This window comes from Alosa sapidissima, chromosome 17, assembly GCF_018492685.1.
Source record: "Alosa sapidissima isolate fAloSap1 chromosome 17, fAloSap1.pri, whole genome shotgun sequence".
NCBI classification, from domain to species: Eukaryota; Metazoa; Chordata; class Actinopteri; order Clupeiformes; family Clupeidae; genus Alosa; species Alosa sapidissima.
The window spans coordinates 8,399,687-8,426,800 of record NC_055973.1 but is presented as its reverse complement, the minus strand read 5'-3'; the positions used below and the strand labels follow the sequence as shown (position 1 = coordinate 8,426,800).

General features: G+C 40.7%; 2 long non-coding RNA genes across 5 annotated transcripts in view; one reads left to right on the top strand and one right to left on the bottom strand.

The window, feature by feature from the left end:
- Nucleotides 1-1,432, bottom strand: part of LOC121688959 — a 9,072-nt gene extending 7,640 nt beyond the window's left edge. The window contains exons 1-3 of one of the 4 annotated variants that reach the window (XR_006024735.1): nucleotides 1,073-1,432; nucleotides 552-708; nucleotides 50-336 (exon numbers count right to left, since the gene is read on the bottom strand). This is a non-coding gene — a long non-coding RNA (uncharacterized LOC121688959). Of the gene's footprint in view, nucleotides 1-49; nucleotides 500-551; nucleotides 1,017-1,072 lie in introns of those variants that run through there. The other 3 variants (XR_006024734.1, XR_006024736.1, XR_006024733.1) reach the window with 3 other exon arrangements.
- LOC121688960 overlaps nucleotides 1-27,114 on the top strand; it is a 27,881-nt gene extending 767 nt beyond the window's left edge. Inside the window, exons 2-3 of the long non-coding RNA XR_006024737.1 lie at nucleotides 26,611-26,680; nucleotides 27,067-27,114. This is a non-coding gene — a long non-coding RNA (uncharacterized LOC121688960). The remainder of the gene's footprint in view (nucleotides 1-26,610; nucleotides 26,681-27,066) is intronic.

Below are 27,114 nucleotides of genomic sequence, written 5' to 3'. Positions count from 1 at the left end.
CAGGGTACGTAACAGAAATTGCTTGATCTAGAATGGGGAGGCTACTTACCATTGGTCATTTTTGATTCTGTTCATAGTCGTAGAGAACCACAGTTTGCCATGTTCGGCTCTTCAGATCAAGTCCATTTCGTGGGTAGAAGTGCAAATAAGACAGTTTTAAAAACAGCCTATATGCCAGTCGAATACTTGAATCGTAATCTCTGTGCGTGTTCATTTGAATCACTTTAACCTGCGTCAGCTTACTTTCACTTCGTCGGTCACTTCGTCGCACTCGTGTTTCCCCAAACGTAACATAGCCTCCTCTCTGAAAAGTCTGAAGGAAAAGTAGGTCTAACACTTGGATGACGGCCATTGACCGTAAGGGGACGAGTCCGCATTTTTATCGAGGAGAAAACGAAAAAAAGGAAATGCTTGCCGTCAGTCTATGCTACGTGAAATAGACAATTTGAAAGTTATGCTCCCCCCCCCACCCCACACACCCACACACACACACACACACACACACCCCACACACCCACAAGCAATCCTAAAACACTGGATAGCCTACTCACGATGAGTCAGTCCAATCAGGAGAGGACGATAATTGATAGACAGCTAGTGTTCTTGAATAAGAGTGTTGACCTGCTCAGGAATTGCATGGTCTTTGAAATGTTTGATCTGCGATTGACATGGTCGGTCGGATGTCATCTTGTCCTGGTAGCCTGCCTTCTACAGTAGATACAAAAGTGACTGGAGGTAGGCCTATAGTTTCTTCACATCATCTCTTAGGCCAACATTTAGAATCCATTTGCCACATAGTTCCCTATACAGTTCATTTGTGCTCAATTTATTTACTCTTTTAGACTCCATTAATTTATTTGCCAAACATCTTTATTTAAAGCACTTTACATGTGAGAAGGCAAAACAATCAAGCTAGGACCTATGTGCCTTAGTTAAGCGGGCCAGTTGATTAGCCTACAACTACTAATACCAGGGTTGCCAATTTGGCCAGCTGGAGTGAGATTTTCAATTTCAAGTGAGGGCTTTTGTCCGCCAATGCATTTACACAAACTTAATGCAAAAGTATTCTTACCTTGCTGTAGTCACTCTTACTGTGGCTAATACAGGCCTGGCTCTATGGCGGGTATACTGATACTGATATCAGTATAACTCTTCAGTCAGGTACACCAGCTAGAGATATCACTGTGTTAAGGTAGAAACAGACTACTTAAGTTATCCACCTCTGATAATTAGTCCCCCAAAAAAATCTCTGTGGTAAAAGCTTCCAGTTTCCACACACAACGCAACTGGCAACCCTCTAATGCCAGACACAGACAACATCAAAGTCAAATTTATTTGTATAACATGATATACATTATTATATATTATCATACATGATCATCATTCAGTGTGCTTTACACAGACAGAAACAAATAAAATGGAAATAGCCCAAGACACAGACAGAACAAACGGATGACATAGCGTTTGTGTAGTGGAAAGGAATAAGAGAAAATAAAAGAATATGAAGGAAAAAAATAATAAATAAATACATTTAAAAGAATAAATAAACTATAAAACTATCAATATGGCCTATTAAAAAAAAACTTTTATTTTAAATAATCAAAGGCAGTAGAAAATAGGAGCCATTGGAGCAGATGTCCTTGTTTGATATTGACTCTGGGGACGATTAGCTGACTGGTCTCAGCAGATCTATGATCTCTAGCAGGTGTATTTTATGATTACTGATTTATGTCAGTAATTCCATTCAAAAAGTGAAACTTGTATATTATATTCATTCATTGCACAGACTGATATATTTCAAATGTTTATTTCTCTTAATTTTGATGATTATAACTGGCTCAGAATCTCAGAAAATTAGAATATTCCTTAAGACCAATACAAAAAAGTTTTTTTTTAGAAATGTTGGCCACTGAAAAGTATGAACATGAAAAGTATGAGCATGTACAGCACTCAATACTTAGTTGGGGCTCCTTTTGCCTGAATTACTGCAGCAATGCGGCGTGGCATGGAGTCGATCAGTCTGTGGCACTGCTCAGGTGTTATGAGAGCCCAGGTTGCTCTGATAGTGGCCTTCAGCTCTTCTGCATTGTTGGGTCTGGTGTATCGCATCTTCCTCTTCACAAAACCCCATAGATTTTCTATAGGGTTAAGGTCAGGCGAGTTTGCTGGCCAATTAAGAACAGGGATAACATGGTCCTTAAACCAGGTACTGGTAGCTTTGGTACTGTGTGCAGGTGCCAAGTCCTGTTGGAAAATGAAATCTGCATCTCCATAAAGTTGGTCAGCAGCAGGAAGCATGAAGTGCTCTAAAACTTCCTGATAGACGGCTGCGTTGACTTTGGACCACAGAAAACACAGTGGACCAACACCAGCAGATGACATGACACCCCAAATCATCACTGGAAACTTTACACTGGACTTCAAGCAACATGGATTCTGTACCTCTCCTCTCTTCCTCTGGGACTCTGGGACCTTGATTTTCAAAGGAAATGCAAAATTTACTTTCATCAGAGAACATAACTTTGGACCACTCAGCAGCAGTTCAGTCCTTTTTGTCTTTAGCCCAGGCGAAACGCTTCTGACGCTGTCTCTTGTTCAAGAGTGGCTTGACACAAGGAATGCGACAGCTGAAACCCATGTCTTGCATACGTCTGTGCGTCGTGGTTCTTGAAGCACTGACTCCAGCTGCAGTCCACTCTTTGTGAATCTCCCCCACATTTTTGAATGGGTTTTGTTTCACAATCCTTTCCAGGGTGCAGTTATCCCTATTGTTTGCACACTTTTTTTTCTACCACATCTTTCCCTTCCCTTCGCCTCTCTATTTATGTGCTTGGACACAGAGCTCTGTGAACAGCCAGCCTCTTTAGCAATGACCTTTTGTGTCTTGCCCTCCTTGTGCAAGGTGCCAGTTGGACAACTGTCAAGTCAGCAGTCTTCCCCATGATTGTGTAGCCTACAGAACTAGACGGAGAGACCAGTTAAAGGCCTTTGCAGGTGTTTTGAGTTAATTTGCTGATTAGAGTGTGGCACCACGTGTGTTCAATATTGAACCTTTTCACAATATTCTAATTTTCTGAGATACTGAATTTGGGGCTTTCATTAGTTGTCAGTTATAATCATCAAAATTAAAAGAAATAAACACTTGAAATGTATCAGTCTGTGTGGAATGAACGTATACATTATACAAGTTTCACTTTTTGAATGGAATTACTGACATAAAACAATTTTTTGATGATATTCTAATTATATGACCAGCACCTGTATCTATGGCCTAGGCTATATCACACAGTTAGGCGGGGATCACACTGGAATAAACGAAGCGGCAGCGGTAAGTGTATCACAACGCTCAGACCATAACAAGTTCTATCTCGTTCCTAAGTAACTCAAACGGTTTGCCTATGTTGCACTTTGAAAGTTGAACCAAGTTCAACTCTCGTCGCCGGCTCATTGGCTGCAGCAGCCACGAGAAGTAGTAATTAGTCGCATGCATGAAATGCCTTATGTTGCTGATGTCTGGGTTACACAAAGCTACAACAACACAATCATTGGGTTTTCTTAATGACTTTAGTTTATAAATAAAAAAGTTGAGTAGACCTATTACTGTTAGAAGTGTTATGGAAAAGCCTGATTACATGCACTGTTAAAGCGCAGTCATTGTGTTTGTTTTTCATTTGAGTTTGGTGCAGTTTTAAAATTCATGTAGAAAAGTTAAAGTTAAAAAGTTAGTTCGATTCCTTTTTGATCGGCTCAGAGTTGATGTCATTTGGGCTGTGTCATTTGTTCCCACATGGACAATGATTTTGTTTACTGACAGTGGGAGAGAGGGCATGATGTTATTGAGTTTTTCCGAGATAATGGGAACAGTGGCACCAGGAAGACAGTGAGTAATTACAGTGCATGAAAATGCACTGTTCTGTTATCCGAAGTCGTCGTCTTCTTCTTCTTCTTATTCTTCCCACCAAATTTCTGCGTCTAATTCAGCTTTAACCGTTTAACGTAGAAACTTCGTTCAAACTTTGTAACGTAGGTCTTGAAAAGGACACGTGGGGAATGTATTTTTCACTTTTGTAAACTTTATACTTTTTGAGATATTAATAAAAAACAAGCTTATTTTTCCCCATAAACTTTGCATTAGCACTATGACATCACAATGGACTAATTAACTTGATTTGCACCTGTATCAACTTCCAGCTGCTCACTACTAGGACCCATTAAAGGGCCAGTTAAACTGATTGCACCTGTATCAACTGCTTTCTGCTTAACTAGGCCAACTCTCTCTGTGTCTCTCCATTCTACAAGGATATAAGGCACATTCCATCCAACTTTCTATACATTCATCCTCTTCAAACCATTCACTCATCCACCCATTAAACTATACATCAATATCCATTAAACAATCTGCCTATCAACAGCCATTCAACTTTCTGTCTATCAACATCCATTACACTATCTACATTCAACTTTTAAACTATATACTCTGTCTCAGGCTTTAAGCATACAATCTGGCTCTCTTAAGACTACTATTTCCTCTGCCCACAACTGTTTCAAAATAAATGTCCTCACTACAATAATTCACTATTAAATAATGTAACTATTTAAACTAATCAACTATTTAACTGTTTAGCCATTTCAACTGTCAGTTGTTATCAACTATGACTCCTGCCAACTGTTTCCAAATAAAAGTTTGTTTGGCATTTTATACAGTATGTTTATATTTTCATGCACTGGTAATTTCCTCGAAATTACATTTTCTAGTTGCATCAAGATAATGCACCTTTTTGATTATGGAGTCACCAAGAGAGTGGTCGGGGGAAAATTGACGGAGGATAGGCAGACTGGGAGCTAGGCTGGCATGCCCACTCAGAACACATGGAACGTGGTGGTTTCATCCATGTAGCTGATATGGGGCGGTATGCAGGCTCTTGAGTCGGCATGGGCCCACTTGGCTGCTCCATTGGCAGTAGGGTGGATGACTCGATCCTTGGCAATGGCTCCTCCCGGGTGGCTGGACAAGGGAGGCTTCCTGATCGTCTGGTCTGCCCACTGCCTCCTTTAGCAGGTTGCGCCAGGTAGTGGAGCAGGCACCCCATTGATTTTGGGAGTGCTGGTTGATGGCAGCAGCTTGATTTCCGTCACCACCAGGAGGAGGAAAAGCCGCCCCGCCTGCTGCAACCCAGACGGGGGCTAAGCCAGCTTGTGGTAGATCCAGTAAGGCCTCGGTCGGTGGCGCTGCCACGGCTCAGGCTGAACAGAGGCTACGGCTGCTGGCTGGACAATGGGAGTCACTGAGTCCAGCTGAACACCCCCGGGGGCCATCAGCTGGAGATATCTGTTGGAAGGCATCCATGGCTGCTGGGTCGTCCGGTTGAGGTGTCTGTCAGGGGGTTGCTTTGGCAGCAGTGTTGTACGCAGGAGATGTCCGTCAGGTGGTAGCCACCCTGTCATCTGCTGCAGTCGACTGCCGTGACATGGATTCGGCTGCTGGGTTGTCCAGGAGAGGCCTACTGGGTCTTAACTTGTTCTCAAAACTGCTGTCAGTAACATTTCTGTTTCAAGTGACCCAGAATATATACAATCATTGCAATCAAAGTCAGTGCTTTGTTCCCTGCTGCTGCTATCAGTATCACTGCACATGCATTGGTCTGCAATATGAAGTGCAAAATTAAGGTTGCTTAAGAGAGCCTTCTGTAGAGATAAAAGGGTAGAGATGCCCTGTGATTTGTGGGTGCTGTAAGTGTTGGTGGGTGCTGAAGTGAGTGCTGAGGGTCTTAGGCTAGTAAAAAACAGTAAATAGGCTGGAGATTATCTGGGTGAGCTACTGACGGTCTTAGGATAATAAAAAGCAGCCTGACAATCTGTAGCAGACTGTATGAAGGGAACTTCAGGTAATTTGATGCGGATGGTGATGAGAAATCTGATGGGGAGTTGGGATGGGATATTACTTCCACCTCTACATGCTCACAGTCTCTATTACTGCTGATGGAAGTGTGGGAAGTGTGACGCAAGGCAATATGGGAGACAAGTTCTGGAATGACATTCCAGTGAGGTGCAGTAGTTGGCTAAACATTTTAAACTTGCGCAATACTGCATGAACCCAGCATCGGCGTGTCACATAAAACACAAATTGAAGCATCAGATTGACCATTGGACAATCCTACTGCAAAGCCTAGACGGGCCTAGGCCCATTCAGGCCCGTCCGTAGCTACGCCTATGGACTATGCTATACAACAATATAATGCATAAAATTGACTTAGAATGTTGGGGAGAGGTGGTGGAGGGGGGAACTTGGCCATAAATGGAACGCCTGGGAGCTAATTAAAGTGCAAAAATAGGTATAATGATGATTATAGATTTCTGTGATTTTCTCATAAAATTTGAGTATTTTCAACATACAGAAAATATGTATGCAACTAGTGTAACTATCTATAAGAGCAGCAAAACACGTAAAATTATTTGGTGCTTATTACAAGTTTAGAGCTTGCTATAATATCACTGTATTTTCATACATTTATCTACTCACTACTGCTGACTGGAGGCATTCTCATCAACAATGATCATGGCAATTTACTGCTCCTGCAGTATTCACAGACATTTGTATTACCACTGAGAAGGGGGCTTGTTCTGGTTATTTATCATGACAATATCTTATTCAACAGATTTTTGCTGGATGCTGGATTTTTACTTTCTTCCACGTGTTGTTCTGAACAGTCATGGGAAAGGACCAGCCTTTCTGACAAAGGGTGATGGTGTTGAAATATGAACTTTGAGTTTGGCTTATGTTCAGAAAGTATGAACAGGAAGGGCCTGTGCAATTCAAACTTCATTTTTTCATCACAGACAACCATGGTATTGTCATGATATATTTTCAGTGACTATAGACTTAACTGCAAGGTGCATCTCTTTCATGACACTATAGTTCATTTAATTGGGTTTCATAGGTGATTTTTTTTTAAATGCCTCGTGCGTGGTGTTTTTAATAAACTGTGCTAAAGAAGAGTTGCAGTCTCTCTTGATATGATATGATGAAAGTCTAAGGCAAAGCGCAATGGGGTTTGCTCATTTTGAATTGTGGCATTTTGTCCATTGCCACAAGTATGCAGCATATTACTCAGGATTGACTCATTAATTGTGTGGTTGGCAACACAAACATTAAGCAGTGTGCCTGATATATGCACAAACTTGTTCCCATGTTCATGACACAAATAAGGGTTTCCCATGGTATGTCTGTGCCAGTCAGTTTGAGATAGTACACAGGTGGATGAGACTTAATCAAGTTTTTACAAACTATAGTAACACTAGGCTATTTACCCACCATGAGAAAAGTGTGTTCCCTTTGAAAGACAATGTGCTGGGAATAGAGAACATACCTATGACTCACTAAACAAGAACACTCCTATCCCCAAATGTTATGAATCATATAACAAATATTTCCGATCTCACTTTCAAGAAACACAAACAACTTTTTAATTTTTGTATACTTTGGAAGTCTTTAAGATTTACGATTTTTCGGAGTAAGCTGGTATATGCCCAGAAAAAACAATTCTGTGACTATAAAGCACAGCCGGGGGCTAAATTTAACCTGATACGCAAAAGTAAATTCCGGTCCATTCTGTTAATTTTTAATGTATTGTAGGCATTTCATTTTATTTTCTTAAAACTTTCTGAAAGAGAATTCCATGATCACAGAATTAGTATTGTATATTTATTAATGTTACTGGTAACACTCTACCGACAGAGACTTAACAGATCATCTGTTCAGTAGAATTGTTTTTGAACAATTATGGCACTGAACATCACCAAAACCAAATCAAACCCCTAACTTTAAACCTAACCATAAGTTGGGCTCACTCAGGTTCACTCAACGTTAACCAATGGGACGTCTTCCTCAGTCACCAATCTCCAACAGCCCTTTTCAGGGATTTTCATGGCCCATACGTGCATCAATATTGTATACCCTAGAAGTATTTTGTCAGTGTGTAGCATCAGGGGCGCCTTAATACCACCCGAGGCCCCTGGGCTATATGTTTTTTAAGGCCCACCTCCCCCAACCGCAAATATCAATTATGATTAAATGATACCCGGCCCGCGATCTGCCCCGCCTATTTACATAGCGTGCGCTTTTGGTTAATAACATGCAGTGTAGCCTATTATTGAGCCTATGTAAAACCTTTACATAAACAGGAACAGAAAGTCCTCGAATCACGTCAGCCAACCCATGACATCGCTTATCAAAAAGGCTAGCCTACTGCACGAAAACAAGCGTTGAACTTTTACAACACTGGCTGTAGGCTACATGTAAGTTAAAAGATGGGTACACAAATATGGACGTTTAAAAGCTTTTTAAAAGTGCATGTGTTTGTCGTGTCGGGGGGTTCCCCAGGAATGTTTTTTTTTTTTTTTTTTTTTTTTTTAAATTCTGTCTACTTAACACACCAGTTTAACGCAGTTTGGGAGGGACAGAAATACTTTTAGCCTACAGAACAAGCTGGCTCATGTGACGTGAACATGCATTATCACTACAGTACATGACATATCTCACGTTAACAATGGAGAAAACATAACAGGCTATTATAGACCCTTTCAACAAGGTAAACAAAAACAATGCTTGAACGTTCTATTTGGGCCCCAATCTACTTCCTCTGCATTAAGATAACATATGGAATGTTAAAAAGGAAGTCTTCTGGGGCCAACTATGATGCTGATAATGGAACTCTCTTGAAAGGGTCCATATGTGCGAATGGGTTAGCACAAACTTAGCTGTTGGTGAACGGAGATGCAGATCACTAATTCATTTCTTTGCGCCACAGCCCATGTTCTGTGTTCACTCCAATGAGACACGTGAAATACATGTTTTTAAAGCCGTTTCATTTCCAGGCTATTTGCTACGATATTTACCTGCTATGCCTTCTGTTTTCATGGACAGTTACAGGAATCCACGTCATTCGTTTATCGTTGCTTCAATCCTACCCACGTTATCTCTTGAGTTTGTCAGTCAGTCAGCCTCTCCTCTAGCTCCTCTACACCCGTTAGGATTTATTACGTTTTGTTACATGTTGCTACACTTTGAATTGGAGAAGACAAAGGGGGCCTCTGCATGGATGTAGCCTAATTGTAGAGCAGTACGATGTGCTCAATTATTTAGGCTAGCTCCAGAGTAGGCTAATGACGCCGCGAATACAGACACGCCGTTTATTATTAATTATCATTATTATTATTAGGAGGCCCCTCATTGGTCGAGGCCCCTGGGCTGAAGCCCAGGTAAGCCCCTGCATTATGGCGCCAGTGTGTAGCATAGATGTCTTGTGGATTGCAAGGCATTTAAAGTATGAGAATGTTATGATAAGTGGAGATTGATTTACGTCACCTTTTACAACTACATCCTGTGAAGCAAATTACTCCCTTATCTGCTCGTTCGTCATACTGATTTACTGCATGCTAGTGATTTTTTTTAAAAAGAATAATATAACTATTATAATGTAATAATAAAATAATAACAAAGAAATGCTTGCATTGCTTAACTTTAAGCAACCCCATTTTGAAAACAAATGAACAAATCCTCTGCCTGCTTATGTTAATCCTTCAAAATGGCATCAGCATTGCATAGACACTGGAGATTCTCCACCACAGTGGAATGTCTGTAATATGTAGGAACTTTGGTAATTGCATGGCTTCCTTTAAAAGCTGGCATATAATCAATCAACATTTGGTGTGGCATAAGAGTTTATGACTGTAATTATACTTATACAATAGATCTGAAAATGTACCCTACTCTGGCACTAGTTCTGTATGACTATACATCTCATCAGAGGTTGTCACCTTAATACTTAGTTTAAAACAGTGGTGTTTGCACACATCGCTCTGAGAATGGAAGCCAAAAGTTAAACAGCTAGCAGACTACTATGTTATTTCAGGAGCATGAAGGGAGGGGTGTAATTTGACAGCTTTGGCTCAAATATCCTGTCTGCCAGGAACGCAGGTTGGATTATTTAAGTCTAACCAGTTTCAAATGACACAGAAAATGTTGTGAACTCGTTATATAGTCATAAATGAATGTTTGAATCAACGTCTTACATGTATACGAGCAAGAAGAAATGTGTTGGGTTTTCTTGCTCACATGGGAAACTATTTGAAAAAATGTATATACCTCAGGCTGAGGTTATAATGAAATGGTGGTAGAAATGTGGTGGAAATCAATTGATGCACTTTTATTGATTAAGTGCAAGTCAATCAACAGGAAAGTTTCATTTCATTTGAGGATTCATACCCCACCCACGTTCAGCAGTGTTTTAGGATTAGATTAGCCATTTTGGTTGCAAACCTACTACAGTACAAACCACACATCTTAGTTAGATAGATAGAACTTTATTGTACCAATTGAGAAATTGGGTTTGCCTCACACACACCCATTTCACTGAATGGTGTCGCACATTTTAAGGCTCTGTGTCATTCGTTGGCAAAGATGCTTGACCCTGAATTGCGCTGGTTTATTCAGTTGCTGTTACTCATTGAACGATAATGGGTTGGCGGACATTTTTTTCTGCAGCATCTCTGATTTCACCTATGAGAAAAAGGTGACCATTTGTTACTTTATTATATGAACACTTGTCTCGATATACTTCTCTTTTTTACTTTATGGGGTATTGGGTTTTTTCTTTCAGGTCCTCCTAGTTTTGACACATGAGTGCATTAATCGTTTTGAGATGAAAGAATCAATAAACATACTCCATTAACAATGGAGTACAAATCTTACCACTGTTCTTCTAAATCTTTAACTTTTTAGTGAAAAGATACTGTAAGTCTAATGGCTATAAGGTCATCAGACTTCAGACTTGTGTGAAGACACAACACAGATGTCTGGTCCAACTGGGTAAATTCATTGGTGGAAACAGCCCTAATAACTGCATGGGCAGAAAATACCTCATGTTATTGTCCTAAAATTGCATCAAAGCTGAAGCCACCGACTGATAAAACTCTGTTGTGTGAGTAGGTTGTGTCGGTCAGTCGCACAAAAAGGAAATTAGATAGCGTTATCACCAAAGCCTCTGACATTGTGCCCTCCCTCCAGTCCACGCTCTGTACTCTAGCGGGGGTTGATGCGGGGGTGATGACGTAACTTTGGGGAGACGTGGAGGAAAGGTAGCCTCAGCCTAGTACTAGAACTATGGCGACTGACTGGGATGAGGAAGAGGTGGCAAGAACCACTAATAACATGTATGATGGCCCGCAGCCATATAATTATGACCGCCGCGCAGCGAAGCGGCGGTCATATAGGTTTAGTCAGATTTTTTTTTTCCTTTTTTTTTTCGCATGCCCAAATTTCCGTCAATGATTCCCGGGACACTGAAAGACCGGGGTACACGACACTTGGTGGACATGTAACCCCACATGGATAGCATGGAACCATCGTTTTTCGTTTTGATCTGTAGCCCCCCTGCTGAATTGGACCCCCCGAAAGGAGGGTAGGGAAGACACAGTTTTCTGTGAATATCTCGAAAACCGTAGGGTTTAGGAGGACCTTTTTTTTTTGTATGTTGATCTCAAGGGGCCATGTCAACCCATTCCATAACCACTCATTTCATGTATAGCGCCACCTAGTTAAACACAAAAAAGTAAAAATGAGGTGGTGTAATTGAAGGTATCTGTGACCTAACATAGTCAAAACTGCACGAAATTGGAAGTGTAGGATCATTATGACACCCTCTGTATGCACGCCAAGTTTTGTGGAATTCCGTTCATGGGGGGCCACACAATAAATTAATTTATGTTACTATACACCAACTGGCCTGTAGGTGGCCGGAGACAGTTTTCTGTGAATATCTCGAAAACCGTAGGGCCTAGGAGGTCCACATTTTTTTTGTATGTTGGGGGGCATGTCAACCCATCCCATTACCACTTATTTCATGTATAGCACCACCTAGTTAAAAATTAAAAAGCAAAAAATTAGGTGTTTTCATCACAATATCTCTGGCTGACAAGGTCAAAACTGCACGAAATTAAAAGTGTAGGATCATTATGACACCCTCCGAATGCATGCCAAGTTTTGTGTACTTTCGGTCATGGGGGGCCTTACAATAAAATAATTTATGTGTACATTTAGTGACGTACACCAACAAGGATTCCCGGGACACTGAAAGACCGGGGTACACAAAACTTGGTGGGCATGTACCCCCACATGGATAGCATGGAACCGTCATTTTTTGTTTTGATCTACAGCCCCCCCGCTGGACTGGACCCCCCGAAAGGAGGGTAGGGCAGACACAGTTCTCTGTGAATCTTTTATGGTATGTTGGTCTCAAGGGCCCACATCAACCTGGCTCATAATCACTCATTTGTGATTTGCACCCCCCCGGTAAAAAATGAAAATGCAATATTATTCTGCTTTAATCGCCCCTATCTTCAGTTAAGATGTTCAGAACTGCACCAAATTTTATGTGTATGATTGACCTGGCATTCTCTGGGGGTATGCCAAGTTTCGTAGAATTTCATCCATGGGGGGGGGGGGGGGGGGTCTAAAAAAATTAGGTTATGTGTACATTTAGTGACTGTACACTCATTGGCCTGTAAATGGCGGTGCACACATATAAACATGCACACACACAGGCACCCACATACTATCGGTATTAGAACGGCCGATACATAATTACAAATTCAGTAGGATCAAAAGAAAGCCAAAATAAATATTCATCATCATCATCATCATCATGGCTGCATTTTCAGTATTGGCGATAAGTAGTCGCTTGTCCACTAGATGGCGCATCGTTGCAGTGAGACGTAATTTTGTTGGAAGTTAAAAGTGGGTTGGAAAAACAATGGACACTTCCTACAAGGACTGTAATTTACCGCAGCGAACATCTAATAAGGACAGGACGATGTTCACATGAAGTGTAATTCCCATTTCTTCTTGAAGCCGAAATAAATCTGAGGATGTTTATCAGACATGCTTGGTTTTTACTGCAGGTACGTTAATCTTGTAATATCAATAAGGACCTAGGTAATGTTACCGTTAGCGTTGGTTGAGTGATGGAGGCCCATTTGATTGATTGCCTTTGTAGAAAACTATAAATGCGGTTATACCAAGCAAATTGATAGCAGCACTGTTTGTATCTTTCGACTGTCATTTATTGCACGTGCTACAAAATCATTCTGTGCAATGGAAGATTTACCAACGTTTCACCGGTCTGATACAGTTTTGCCTATACATGCGTGAGACTGAGACGCCTGTTTATTTTGTTTTAAGTGCGTGCAGGGTGTGAGAGGGGAATCGATGTGCTTTGATTCCAGCTTGGTAGTTGTAGTCTGTGAAATTAAAAAGCACGTGTGTGTGAAGTATCCAAACAATGACACCTTCATTTCATTATGGCTGCTTTAGCAACACACCTTAAGCTACTGTGTAGTGGGTCCCATTTAGAAGTGGCTACTTCATTCGCGCTTTCCTTGACTCATGGAGCTGCGTGAATGTTATTACAACTTTTCGCCACGATATGGCAGTTTAAGTCCGCTTGATACTGTAAGTCGTAAGCCATTGGTTTCCAAAGGAGATTTTATTTGTGTCGCCAGCATAGCCTATTGACAATTTATGTTGTAAATAGGCCTACCTTATAATCCTACCTGTAGCTTAGGGAAGCTAACAGCTTTCTATTAGGATCTAGTTTGTTAGTTACAGTTTTGTCATAACTCCCTAATGCATTTTTGCATTTAGAATAGCCAGAGCGTGTACATCTCAATCTGAAAATTAAACAATATCGGGTGCCTATGGACTAGGCTGGGTGAACCTAGCCTGATCTGCCCACTATTTATTTTTTGATTTCTTAAAAGATTGAGCTTGGTCTGATGAAAGCCAGACTAGCCATGGACCTCAGTTACACAATGCAAGGGAACATGAATCAGCCTATATTTGCACGAACAATAACGGACAAAAGCTCTTCAACTTTGGCCCGTTAAAATGTGTATGAACAGTCTAGCGACGCATTTCATCAAGGCCCATTTGGACATGTCAGTTATTTGCACCACTGGTTAGATGTAAAACAGCATTTCGTTTCAGACTACTGTTACTTAATTTGTGCATTAACAATAACGTTTCAGACTACTGTTACTTAATTTGTGCATTGACAATAAAGTATTACATGGACTAAAGATGACTAAAATCCATCCATCCAAAAATGACCTTTGTTTTTGATAGCTGGAACGGCATGGAACTGACAGATATGTTTTTGTTTATAAATACATAAAAAATAACATTATGCTGATACCTTTTGCTTTTCCCAAATACAATGTAGCCTACAGGTGTAAGTGACCTTTCATCAATCCAGTTGCAATGGATGAACTGTGATGAACTGCCCTACTTGTGATTGTTTAGAGATTTTAAAGGTATTATAACAATGCTACATCTTCTTTGGCTATTCTACAATCTATTCACCTTTTCAGCACCAGTAGGCTACTTTCTGTGCAGCCACACAGACACACACTCAGGCATGCCAAACAAGCATACACAAAAGTTTCAAGAGTGGGGGATGGAGTAAAATATGGAGACAAATTGAAGTGTGATTTATTTTCGTGGAATGGATGTACAGGACTGAGCGGCGGTCATATTTTGTACCGCTATGCGGTACATCTAGTTTCAATGATTGATTGTCATCGACACCGTCAGGGTACCGCTTACTGAGCGAGGAAGACAGTAGTAAGCGTGTCTGTGGGTGGTGCCGTACCATGGAAAACTGCGGTGGAGAACTTGTGCTGTAGGGAAGTGAGTGTGTTTTGGCTCACCCCATGACCAGCAGATGTGAAATGCCTCACTCAGCATCCAGGATTTGAGGCATGCTGCTAGAATCTGTTTGTGCTATGCACCGACAGATCGTCTGGTGACCGGAATTGGCCGATTTTCACGTGATCGGCCATGACCGGCGACCGGCCGGTCAGTCTGATACATGCTGATTTTATGCCAGTCAAATGCACTCGTGCGCCGCAATTGTAACAACACCCAGCTGAGTTTGCAAAGTTTGAAGAAGCTAGCAACCAGGCCAACACTCAGGGCTGGATGTAGGGCTACAAAGAAAGCGCTAATAGGCTATTGAGTTTTTCTATGCAGCAAACGCTGTGCTTTCTGCGTGGAATTTACAAAACAGACGTGCGCTGTTTTATATGGTGGAGCACCTAATCCCTATTAGCACTTCTCCCCTGTGTTTGTGTGATAGCCTACTCCCACTTTTCCCTCAGCCTCTCATAAATTCATTAATGCATATAAAAATATGTTCCATGGTAGCATGTTCAAATGTATCATGAAAAATGTTCTTATATCTTTAGTTGGATATTGGATGTGAGAAGAAAAAAAAATGGGTGTTCCATAACTTAACTTAATCCATAATTTGATACTGCAGCTGAAGTTAGACTTGAAGAAGAATCTGTCTGCTCACCGGTTCCATTTTTTTAACAGCCATTTCATTATTGATAAGTTGATTACATTTCTATATTAACATGTTCTATCAAAGAAAAGATAGAAAATAACTATTTGTGTGTCTGTGCTGTAAAATGGTTAGAAGAAATGAAATCGGAATCGGCTAAAATCGGTATCGGCAGGTCAAACTCTAAAATCGGTATCGGCCCAGAAAATTGCAATCGGTGCATCTCTAGTTTGTGCTGAAGATAGCATACACACATTTCAGCCAGGATCATGGTCCACTTCAAGCCTGCACGTACGAGTATGTTAAAGGCCGTGTTGCAGGGTTCATTTTCCAACGAATTTGCACAATTTGCTTGTTGGTAATAAACATTTAAACTGTTATCCATTGTATTTGATGTTGTTGGGCATCACAAAACGGAATATAATACGAAGAAGCAGGTACTATTTCACAGCGTTTGAAGTGATTCTCCTTTCCCCCACAATGCATTGCATTACGTCACCTTGAGAGTAACGAGAGAGGAGTAAGGGATTGTTCAGCAGTAGATAGCGCAGATTATAGATAAATAGATAGGCTATAGATAGCCTAGATATGTATATAGACAGGTAGATAGACAGGTAGATAGATAGCTAGATAGATATCATGTCATATGCTGGTCACGGGGGAGCTCCTCGACCAGCGGCCAAAATGCACTCGCTTCCCTAGTTACTGCAGCTCTCCACCACAGTTTCCATCGGGACAGCACAGCCCACACAAGCACCTGCAAAACTGCGACTTGCCCATATTATCTCCCTCTTTGGTAAGCCGTACCCTGATGATGTCAATGGCAATCAATCACGAGCAGTAGTTATCGAAAATATTCATGCTGAAGACACGACCAGCCTAATCGGCGGCGGCTAGAAGCTGAGTTTGCAACAACAGGGGTGGCTCACAGGTGGGACTGGAAAGTTAGCCCATAGCTAGCTATCATGATGCTTTATGTTCTGATCTTCTGACTAAGTTTGCCCGGTAGCCTACTTATCTGAACTAACGACATGATCACTATCAGTAGATATAAAGAAAATGTTGACTTTCACTCGGTGCTGTTCACTGACAGTAACAAAAAAAGTAACGTTATAAGCATATGCATTGAACTGAATAGGTGCATTATGTAGCCTCATAACGAGGCCTCTCAAATTCAGAAAATTGCATTAAACTAACATCGGAAGACATTGTTATCTTTGTTAGACCATAGGGTCGTTGTCATATAAATGCTGTAACGAAATTCGAAGTGTAAATATACAAACTTTATGTTGAAAGTGTAACCGCGACCATTTCCCATAGGAATGAATGTAAAACATACCCTCCAAAACAAGACCTCCGAAATCAGGCACCGTTATTACCATTGGTAGATCATCGGGTAGCTGTGATATAAATGCTGTGACGAAATTCGAAGTGTAAATATACAAACTTTATGTTGAAAGTGTAACCGCGATGTCCATGGAAATGCATTGAAATGAATGAAGCGCAGATCATGTAGTCCCCAAAGTGACGTCATCACCGAATTGCGTAACAAAACCCGCTAATGCTAAAAACAACAAAAACTGGCATTTAACACCATTTGGAGACATTTTTAAAAATGATATACATATATTGAGTGCTTTATGTACCCATTAATTAACAGTGGTGGTTAACCTGCAACACAGGCTTTAATTGTTTATGTTTACTTTACCATGCTTTTTATACTGAGTCCTATGAACCAACTTAAACAGTTATCGGCGACTAGAGATGTGTTGCATAGACAATAATCATGCATGAAAAACAGGAATAAAATGAAGTTTCCAACATACTTATCCCTAGGCAATACCGGTACACTGCGTACAGGCAGGCTATATGCTGGGCGTATGGAGTTCTTGGCAGGCATAAGGAAGCCTCTACCCTCCTGTCTGGTTTCTGCCATCAGGCAACAATTTCAGGGGTGACGAGACCTATCATGGCTTTCAATGGCCTCGTTGGGATAAAAATTAATAATAAAAAAAAAAAAAAACATTATTGGCATGTACAACATTCATAAAATTAAGTCTGTTTCAGTTCAAGATCAATTCAATTCAGTTCAAGTCATGCTTGTTCTATTGTGATCACTCAACTGCCCTTAAAATGTAATACAATACGCAGAACACCTGAATTCCAATATTATTAGCACTACTGGTGTGTGTACCATGAAGGGAATGGGAGATGGCTCTTTCATTGGTTTAATAGATGTTTTGCTCAAAACACATCCATGCTTAATTAAGAAAATTTAAGAACAGCCATTTTGAACCATTCCCCTGGCGTCAGATCTTTTATTTTGCTGTCAAACTAAACAAGCAAAAGTGAACTGGACGCGTCCTATGCATCAGACCATGTATTTTATATAGGGCCTTCTATCTTTAAGATGCTTTTAAAGACCCAACTCTTGTGAGATTTACTCCTCTCCACACACAACACAGCTAGTATGAATTTAAGTTGCATTTCCCTTTAATTATTTCTTCTTCTTCTACCACTATCTCTTTCAACTACACTTTGACTAGTGGTTAAACTTCTGCACTCTCATCCTCTGATAGTAGTTGATGTACTGTAGTGTCATCTGTTGATCCTCTGCAATGCAGGTTGAATGTTCTCTGTTTAGTTACTGTTTTATTAAAATAGAACAAGAGAAACTCAGTAACAGATGTGAACAGATATGTACAACTAAATGTGCTGCAGTTAGCCCAGGCTTGGTGGAGGAAAGGTGGCTGGTGATCTTCTCAATTGTCTTGCAAAAGACAGCTGTATGTCTTTCAAAGACTTTGATTCTGTGGTTGCACCATAGATACAATATATATGGGTTGCACCCTTATGTATTGTTTACTCTTGAGCTAGAACATCTAATGCAGAGATTAACTGCATACATTATTTGTGATTGCTCCAACAGCAATGTTGATATGACCGATAAGTTCATTGGTGATGATACACAATAGGTTCTTTCATAAACACCCACAGTAGAAGTCCAAACACATTAGCCTAACTGTAAAGCAAGATGGATGTTTCAAAATGCAGAGGCAGCAAATAAACTTTGGAACACGAGGAAGACTACGTGCAGTGCCTTGTCACAGCTCACAGTTGTTTGATCTTACAGGCCTCCAAATTTGCATCCCTGTTTTCCCACTCAGGGAATCTTTACTCCCTGCACTCCCTGTGGAACTCCCATGCATATCACATTGCTCTCTCTCTCTCTCTCTCTCACTCACTCACTCACTCACTCACTCACACACACACACAGAGTACCCCAGTACACACACACACACACGTACACACACACACACACACACACACACAGAGTACCCCAGTACACATACACAACAGACACAGCACTCATCATTTTATCCGTCTTGTCCTTAAGCTAAGTGACAGCACCCTGGAGGACCATTTGATGAGCAGAAAAGTAATAGTCGCTCTGTAGATTACAGTGACCAGTACTTCAATCAATTGCTGAATGCTTTTGTCCTCCTCCAGCGCAACTGGTAAAGGAAAGTGGTAACAATACCAAGGCCATAGATGCAGGAATATTAACTGACACACAGCATGGGCACATGAGGAAAAGATAGGCATTGCTCCTTTTGGCAGTATGATGTATGTTGATGGAAAATTAACCTCATTCCAACAACTTGCAGACAAATTTACTTTCAGTCAAAAATGCATGTCTGGATGTGAGTTGCTTTTGGATAAAAGGTACACATTTTTATCAGAAGGTACATTGCAAGCATCAGATGTTTTTCAAGCTGGCACTTTGCTACTGTGTAATGTCATTTTAAAATGTTACTGGGCAGAAACACTGCTCCACTCTCACCTAATCCTTGTTTTTGGGACTATTCTCTTAAGACCTGCCATATTGTATCTTCCTCAAAAAAAGACTTCACAGGTTAGCGCTTTTAATTCAGTGTGATGTACTGCCAACAAGTTACAGAGACTTGAATGTTGTTTTTTCTTTGAGCCGGTAACATAAACCTCTGGAACTGCCCACATTTGGGCCCTTTAGGTCATTTAAAGTGGCCTTGAAACACAATTGACCTGTCGCTAAGCGCCACCCTTAGAACGCTGATGAGCCAATGACAGTCCAGCCTCAACGGGACTCGGACATCAGCTCGGGCAACTCCATAGGAAACAACGGGGGCAGGCATAAAATGACAAATTAATGGTTATTTATGGAGTTTATTAACTCAAAAAACCCTGACGGATAACCATGGTCAATTGTTTTGCATTGGGGACGTGTAATACTGATAGCCGATACCCCGAGATGCTAGAAAACGGGGTATATTTTCATCAAAAGTAGCCTACAGGACGTCTCTCGCGTTTGAAACAGCTCGACGTAATGTAGGCAACTAAGCCAACAACGTGGGCACAGGTTCCCTGTTAAATCCCAAGATGAAAATGCTCATTAACCAACTACTATATTCTTACTACATCAAATATTAACGTAACCTAACATATCTTAGTATCAATCTTCCACTAGCTAGCTAGCATTAACGTCAGTGGGATTTGCACGGCTACTCGCCACAACTGCTTGTCACCTTGTATGTATTCTAAAGTTTTGAATATACCCCTCCATAGCATAATTAAGTCCCTTTTGATAGCTTCTGGAGGAAAGTAAATCCTTTAATCAACCAAAACATCCTCAAAGCCTGCTTTCATATGGTTTTCACACGGTAACAATGGGGGGCGGGGCTTAGCGACAGGTCAATTGAGGCCTGAAACCAGATCTTGTGAAGCTGTAACTCAAAGTAGATGACTATAGAGTAAAATATGGATTTTTCACACATGTATTTGTGTTGAAATACCTATGTGTTTAGCTGCAAATGTAGATAAAACGAGAATCTCCAGAATGTTAGTTTTCATTTGACAACAAGATTATGCTTCTACTCAAAGGGGTTCTTGTGTAGTAAGACTTTTATTGTCAGTAGGCATTAGTACATTTCCCATCAAAATTTAGCTATGAAACCATTTTGATCATTGCGGGGGCTTGATTGGTGTCCTCTAGGACTCTTGGTGAAATTGCATGTCATTTGAATTGTGTGCTTCTATACCATGGAGGTATTATCAAAGTCCTTTTAGGCAAGTCCCTCCACTCGGCGGCCATATGACAACGCTTTTTGGGCACTCGTCGGGCATCCATTTCGGCAGAAATGCGCGTGCGCAAGGCTTCACGACACCAATCTTGCTCCAGCGGCGAGATCACAACACATGATTGGCACGATGTCTTCACAACACACCATATGATTGGCTCAATGTATTCATATCACACCACACCACATGATTGGCTCAATGTATTCACATGTCGACGTTTTGCCGAGGAAGGGGTGGGATATGTGTAGACAACGGCCATATTGGCGTGACAAACTAGCCCCATGCATTTCTATGGAGTATTTTTTGAGTGCTGTGTCTCCACATTAGAAAGTCTCTGGTATTATCCCTCCCATACAAATGAATGGGAGAGGCTAGGCTAGTAAGTCTGGCCAATTCATAGTCAACGTTATATTGAACACTAGGGCTCGGATCCAGCGCCAGTCGGCTCTGACCATGCGTCAAGTTCCAAAGCTGGAAATGACGCATGGACCAACGTCGATTTTTATTGGATATTCTGTAAAAAGAGAGTCGTCCTCCAGTTCAGAGGGTGGCGACAATGCACATACCTTGCTTGCACATATCTTGCTTGTAACAAGAAGAAGAAAAAGTTGCTCGGGAACTAGGGCTGGGATAAACTATTATTTTTTAAACGATTAATCTAGCGATTTATTTTTTCGATGCATCGATTAATCTAACGATTCATTTTTTCAGTCCGACTCGATTTCGATTTGATTATCTCCCCATTAATTCACTAATAGCAACTTATACATGTTTATTTACATATCTGAATGAAAAAACATGAATTCTTTAACATTGCAATATATGTTTATTGCTCTTAAGATTCCAAAATAAAAGACTATACAAGTGCAAAGTAATGCATTCTTAGTCAGAGGTAGCATTCAATAAAGTTCAGTAGTGTAGGCCTATGTCTAATTGAGTGCCTGTCATTTTAAGACGTTCGTGTGGGAATCCTTGCAATTAACATTAACACAGTTAAAAGGCTGCTGATGTGTGGATGCAATTCATAACGTAGTTAGTTCAAATAACGGTTCGTACTTCTCCTTTGGACAAGCACTTTTGAGTCTTGGAAAACACTTTTCCATTTACATCGGGATTTTGCAAACATTTAGAGTCAATAAAATGAGCCCTGCATGAATAACGAATACAAGCAGCTGCAAGTAAGCATGCTAAACTTGACATCCAAACAGTATTCTAACGTTAGCTCTGAGATACTGCTTGATTGCATACTGTAACTTAACTTAGTACATTGAGGAGACTAAACTATGTTGCAGAGTTTACTTTAACTTTAATGCAGCAGTTTTGAACAAGCGCAGCATGGTCACGATGCTAAGCGGATTTAATAGCAATTTAGCCCACTGTGTTCTATGCAGTGCTTCTATGTGGCAACAACAATCGTGAATATTTTGTTAAATGCACATGCAGAGGAGGAGCGTATATGAGGAGGAGCAGCGGGCTCGTAACGAGAGAGAGCGGGCGGGGCGAGGAAAGGCTGTGTGAGTAAAAAGTGCAGCTCAATGAAATTATTTTATCTTATCTTTAATTTAAATAGTAGGCCTACAACATAGAACATCAATGTGTGGTGGCCGGTTTTGATTTTGTGGTGCCCAGCCACAGATTAGTCAACGTATGGAAAACACTGAAGGTGTAAAATTAAAAATATTTAGCAGCACACGTTATGCTTGACGAATCGACACTCGTATTTTGCGTCGACGTATTTTTTGCTTCGACGTCATCGATTACGTCGATGCATTGTCCCAGCCCTATCGGGAACGCGCGTGGAGTCATAGTGGACTCACCTTGAAGTGCAACTTCATTTCATTGGTTAACAGCGGCTCTAACTAATAGCGGTCTGCCTGCTGTAGGCTCCTCAAGAAATACACACTGAGTAACGTTTGGCTGTAGCCACCGGATAGGTACCCGCCCACCAACATGTACACGCATGAGAGCTCGACATGAGAGCACCAACACAGACTTTCGTGAACAGAGCTGGTTCCAAATGCTACATGTTGCGCCATACTTGAAAATGGCGTATGCTAACATGCCAAAGCTAATCTGCATGCTCTTGACCCCCCCTGTTCTATACTCTTTGCTTCTAAGCTACAAGGATATCTGGGTCTCGTCTTCGAGGCTTGATGTAGGCTCGAGTTCTTGTCAATCAAAGTTGGGGTGCCTGATTGACAGCTTGTTTGCCCAATTCACTGGTTTCTTATAGAGAACCATTGGTGAGAGAGAATCATTGGTCACAGAGACACATGGGTGGGTTCAATCTACCCGGGGAGAGTCACGTGATCATGTCGATGTGTGTCAATCATTTGTGTGAAATTCCAAGACACATCCATTCTGCATGGGACATTATGATTACTGCTTCTGGATGCATGTGTATCTGTGCATAAAGTTTGGGAGCAGCATACACTGAAAAAAAAAAACCTGCTGGAGAATGTCTTGATTTTATTGGGTTACACTTTACTTGACAGTATCGACATAAGAGTGACATGACACTGTCATGAACGTTCATAAACAAGTAATAAATGTTTATGACAACGCTTCTGTTATTAAGTGACATTCAGTTTTTGTCAAAACAAGTTAGGGTTAGGTTTTGGGTTAGGGTTCATGTGTCATGACCGTGTCATGTGTTCATGAGTGTCATGTCACTCTTATGCCGATACTGTCAAGTAAAGTGTTCCCTTTTATTGTGTACATCGGTTGCACATGAATGAAATGTCTAAAATTAGTCCAGCATTTCTCTTTCGGTTCACAAAATTGATTAATTCTGTGCTTACCCAATTTGATAAATTCCAATCAATTCCAATCAAATTGTTTGAATTAAGTTTACGTGAAATATTCATGTAATTCCAACACCAGTGTGTTATACAGGTGTGTACTGAGAGTAGGATTTCAGATGTACTTAGTATTGCAACACCAATGTTAAAGGAAAATTATTTTTGTATAATAGACTTTAAGATGAAGTCTTAAAATGAAACATGCTAACTTGTTGTGCCACAGTATTCAGAATCATTCATTGTGGGTGGAAGTATAACATGGAACCACTGATACTTTATGCATGCTCAATACCTAAGAAGAATACAATAAGATAAAATGAAATAGGAACAACAAGCACGCACACACACACACACACTCAATTAAAAATATACAGAATAATGATTAGTGCTGACAAGACTGATTACTTAAAAAAATTTCACTTCACGTGAGAAAGTATGGAAATCTGTAACACTTCTTAGATTACTGGGGAGAGTGTTCCATGCTTTAGTAGCTCTAAAAGAGAAAACTGATTGTGCAAATGCAGTGCTCCGATTTGGGAGGCTACAATCTGCCCTAGTAATGGATCTGGTGGCTCTGCCTATTCGTTCAGAGCAGGGTTGGACAAATTTTTTCAGAGGTGGTGGAGCAGCATTGTGAATTATTTTATGTATTAGGCGCACGTAAAAATATAGTATGAGGTTTTCGAGGCTAAGCATGTTATACTTGCCCAGTATGGCACAGTGGTGGTACTGAATTGATCTTTTGTCTAGTATTTTCAGAGCTTGTTTGTAAATTGATCTAATGGATTTCAAGGCAGTCCTGTTAGCCTGGGACCAGCTTGACATACAGTAATGTAAGTGAGACATAATCATAGCATTTAATAAACTTTATAAACTTTATTACAGGCTCAAGGCCCACAGAAGACAATACTGTACACAGATCAATAAAACATCACACATTCATATATACACATTCTATACAGCAACAACAGAAGAATAGAGCTAATGAAGGCACAGATACCAGTGTTCCCATATTTTTGACATGTACCTCACAGAGCTACGACTTGGATCTACTATCTGAACAATAAGCTCATTCATGGATCGGTCCAGCCTGTTCATAAACTTGAAAGTGAGATTTCTCACCAAAGCCATGAAAGTAGTTAAACCCAGCCTACAGAACAGCTGGCTTGCCCTGGTACTTCTTGGTTTCTTCAAGAGAATCCTGAGACAGTCATTATAGGCTACTTTTAGCTTAAGCAGGCTCTCCTTCTTATATCTAACCCAGAGAGGAGCTGTGTAAAGAGGGGAGCAGTAAGTTCGAAACAGGTTGATTTTAACATCTGTAGTGCAGTGATGGAATTTTCTAGCCAGCATGTTGGCTTGGACATATAGCACTCTCCTTTGTCTGCTCATGTCAGCATCATCCTCCAGTGTATCTGTTAGGATGTGCCCCAGATATTTTGTGGTATTAGCTACTCCCAGCTCTTCTCCAGATAGATAGAAAGAAGGGAATTTAATGTTTAAATCATCTTTTGTTCTACATATCATAACCACACTTTTCTTTGCATTATATTTAATATCAAATTCTACCCCATAATCAGAACAGATATTAAGTAGCTGTTGGAACCCACTGCTGCTTGGTGACAGAATGGTTAGGTCGTCTGCATATAAGAAATGATTAATCAACATTTCTCCAACCATACAGCCGGTTTGGCATGTCCCCAACTGCCTGGACAGGTCATCCATGTAGGCATTAAATAAGGCTGGAGATAAAATCCCCCCCTGCCTTACCCCATTACTAACATAAAAAGATGTAGATAGAGTGTTCCATTTACATAGGCCTTAGCAGCATTAACAGTTAATGAATTACGAATGTGTCTGAAATTAGCTATGCTATACTTCACTGTATTCCCCAGCTTTTTAATGTGTTTTTTAAAAGTGAGTGTAGTCTAAAGTCACTCCCAGGTATTTAAACTCATCAACATTTTTTTACTTTTTCCCATCTACGTCAGGGCTCTACACTAACATTTTTTTTCAGGAGCACTTGTGCTCCCAAGTTAAAAAATTTAGGAGCACAGACAAAAATTTGGGCGCACAGTCAGTTAAGTCACATTAAGAATAACTGACAACATTTAGGCTACAGGAAACAGGATTTTAAAGATCAGTGCCTACTTTATTTTCAGCCTGTTCTATTTTCCTACATTTTGTTAATGTAAAATAATATAATACATTGCCATATTTGCATTTAGCCTGTACATCAAGTATCCTGCCAAATGTAGGCTAATTTATTTATTTGTGAATCCATCTATAGCTAAACCAAATATGCCCATGGTGACCTATCTGACTGCATACTGCCTAATACTACTACTAAAACAGTCCATTTTCTCTTCCACAAAACCCAACATAGGCTAATCAAGGCTAATCATGTTTTATACTTTTAGTTTTTATTTGAAATATCTGCATTGATAGGGGCAGTAGGCAAACGTTAGGCCTACTTTCGTTTTGCACTTCAGCTTGTATTCGGTGTAAACAAACAAGCATGCGTGGAAGCCTGGAGTTGTCAGTAGCGTTCTACCTTTGAATAAAATGGGAGTATTACGGGAGGTTACTTTTGTGCCGGTTCGCTACAGCTATATTTTGCTTATTGCAGCCAATACGTCAACTGGGCTGAAAGGCATGTTAGGTTACCTTTCCTTCTCTCACTGCATTCTCAGAATCTCATCCTGTTCCTCCTATATCCAATGAATTCGCAGGATAGAAGAACTAATTTCTTCAATCTTTGCATCTTGGCTGGCTAGTCTAACTTTCCGCTTTTTCTGCACGCTCTTGGATTTGATAGAAGCGACTACTAGCGAGTCACAACGCGAAACTGCTAACGTTGATGGGAGGTGTAGTTTTTATGCTGCATTCGCGACGTGATTCTATGGTTTGCACCAGTAATGTTTCTCGATGTTGCGGTGTATTTTGCAGACAAACATTGACATGGTTAGAAGTCATTCGCACCAGTGCGCCTAAATATTTTTTTGCACTCGCACGGCATCATTTTTACTCGCATGTGCGAGTGAAATGGGCGCACTGTAGATCTACGTATATGTTTGGAATAGTACTTTGTTAAATCTATTTTGATGACAGTTTTATCAGTATTTAATGTGAGACAAGAATTGTTGAGCCACTTTGTGACTTTAGTAAGTGTTTGTGTCAATTTTCAGGGCAACCTGTCCTGGCTCTTTGCCATGTGTAAACAGGACTGTGTCATCAGCATACAGTACATCAATATCTCCACACCGTCACATACCGATCCTGTGCCTCTCCAGGTAGATCCACCTGTGCCTCCTTCACGTGAGCCTCGTCTTCCCCCTTCTCAGCCATATGCTGGTGAACCTGGTACATGCTGCTCTTTTTTTATCCCAGTGTACTTTGTCCATGGAGTTACAAGCCTCTGCATATCCCACGGATCGCTCTCGTGTAGCCTATGTCATCTCCCTCCAGACAGGGAGGGCACGGGACTGGGGAACTGCTGTATGGGATTCTGGCGCACCTTTTTGCTCCAATTTTAAGAATTTTTCTGATGAAATGCTTAAAGTGTTTGACCGATCTTTGAGGAGAAGGGAGGTGACTTGAGAGTTAATGTGCCTAAAACAAGAGTTTGCCATAGAGTTTCGTACTCTAGTCGCTTCTGTGGATTAGAACCCAAGTGCTTTGATTGATGCATTTTTTCATGGTCTTAACAATTCTGTAGCTAATGAGATTACTGCTCTTGAATTGCCCAGCAATTTGGATGGGCTAATTGACCCAGCTGGCCGTGTGGATTCTCATCT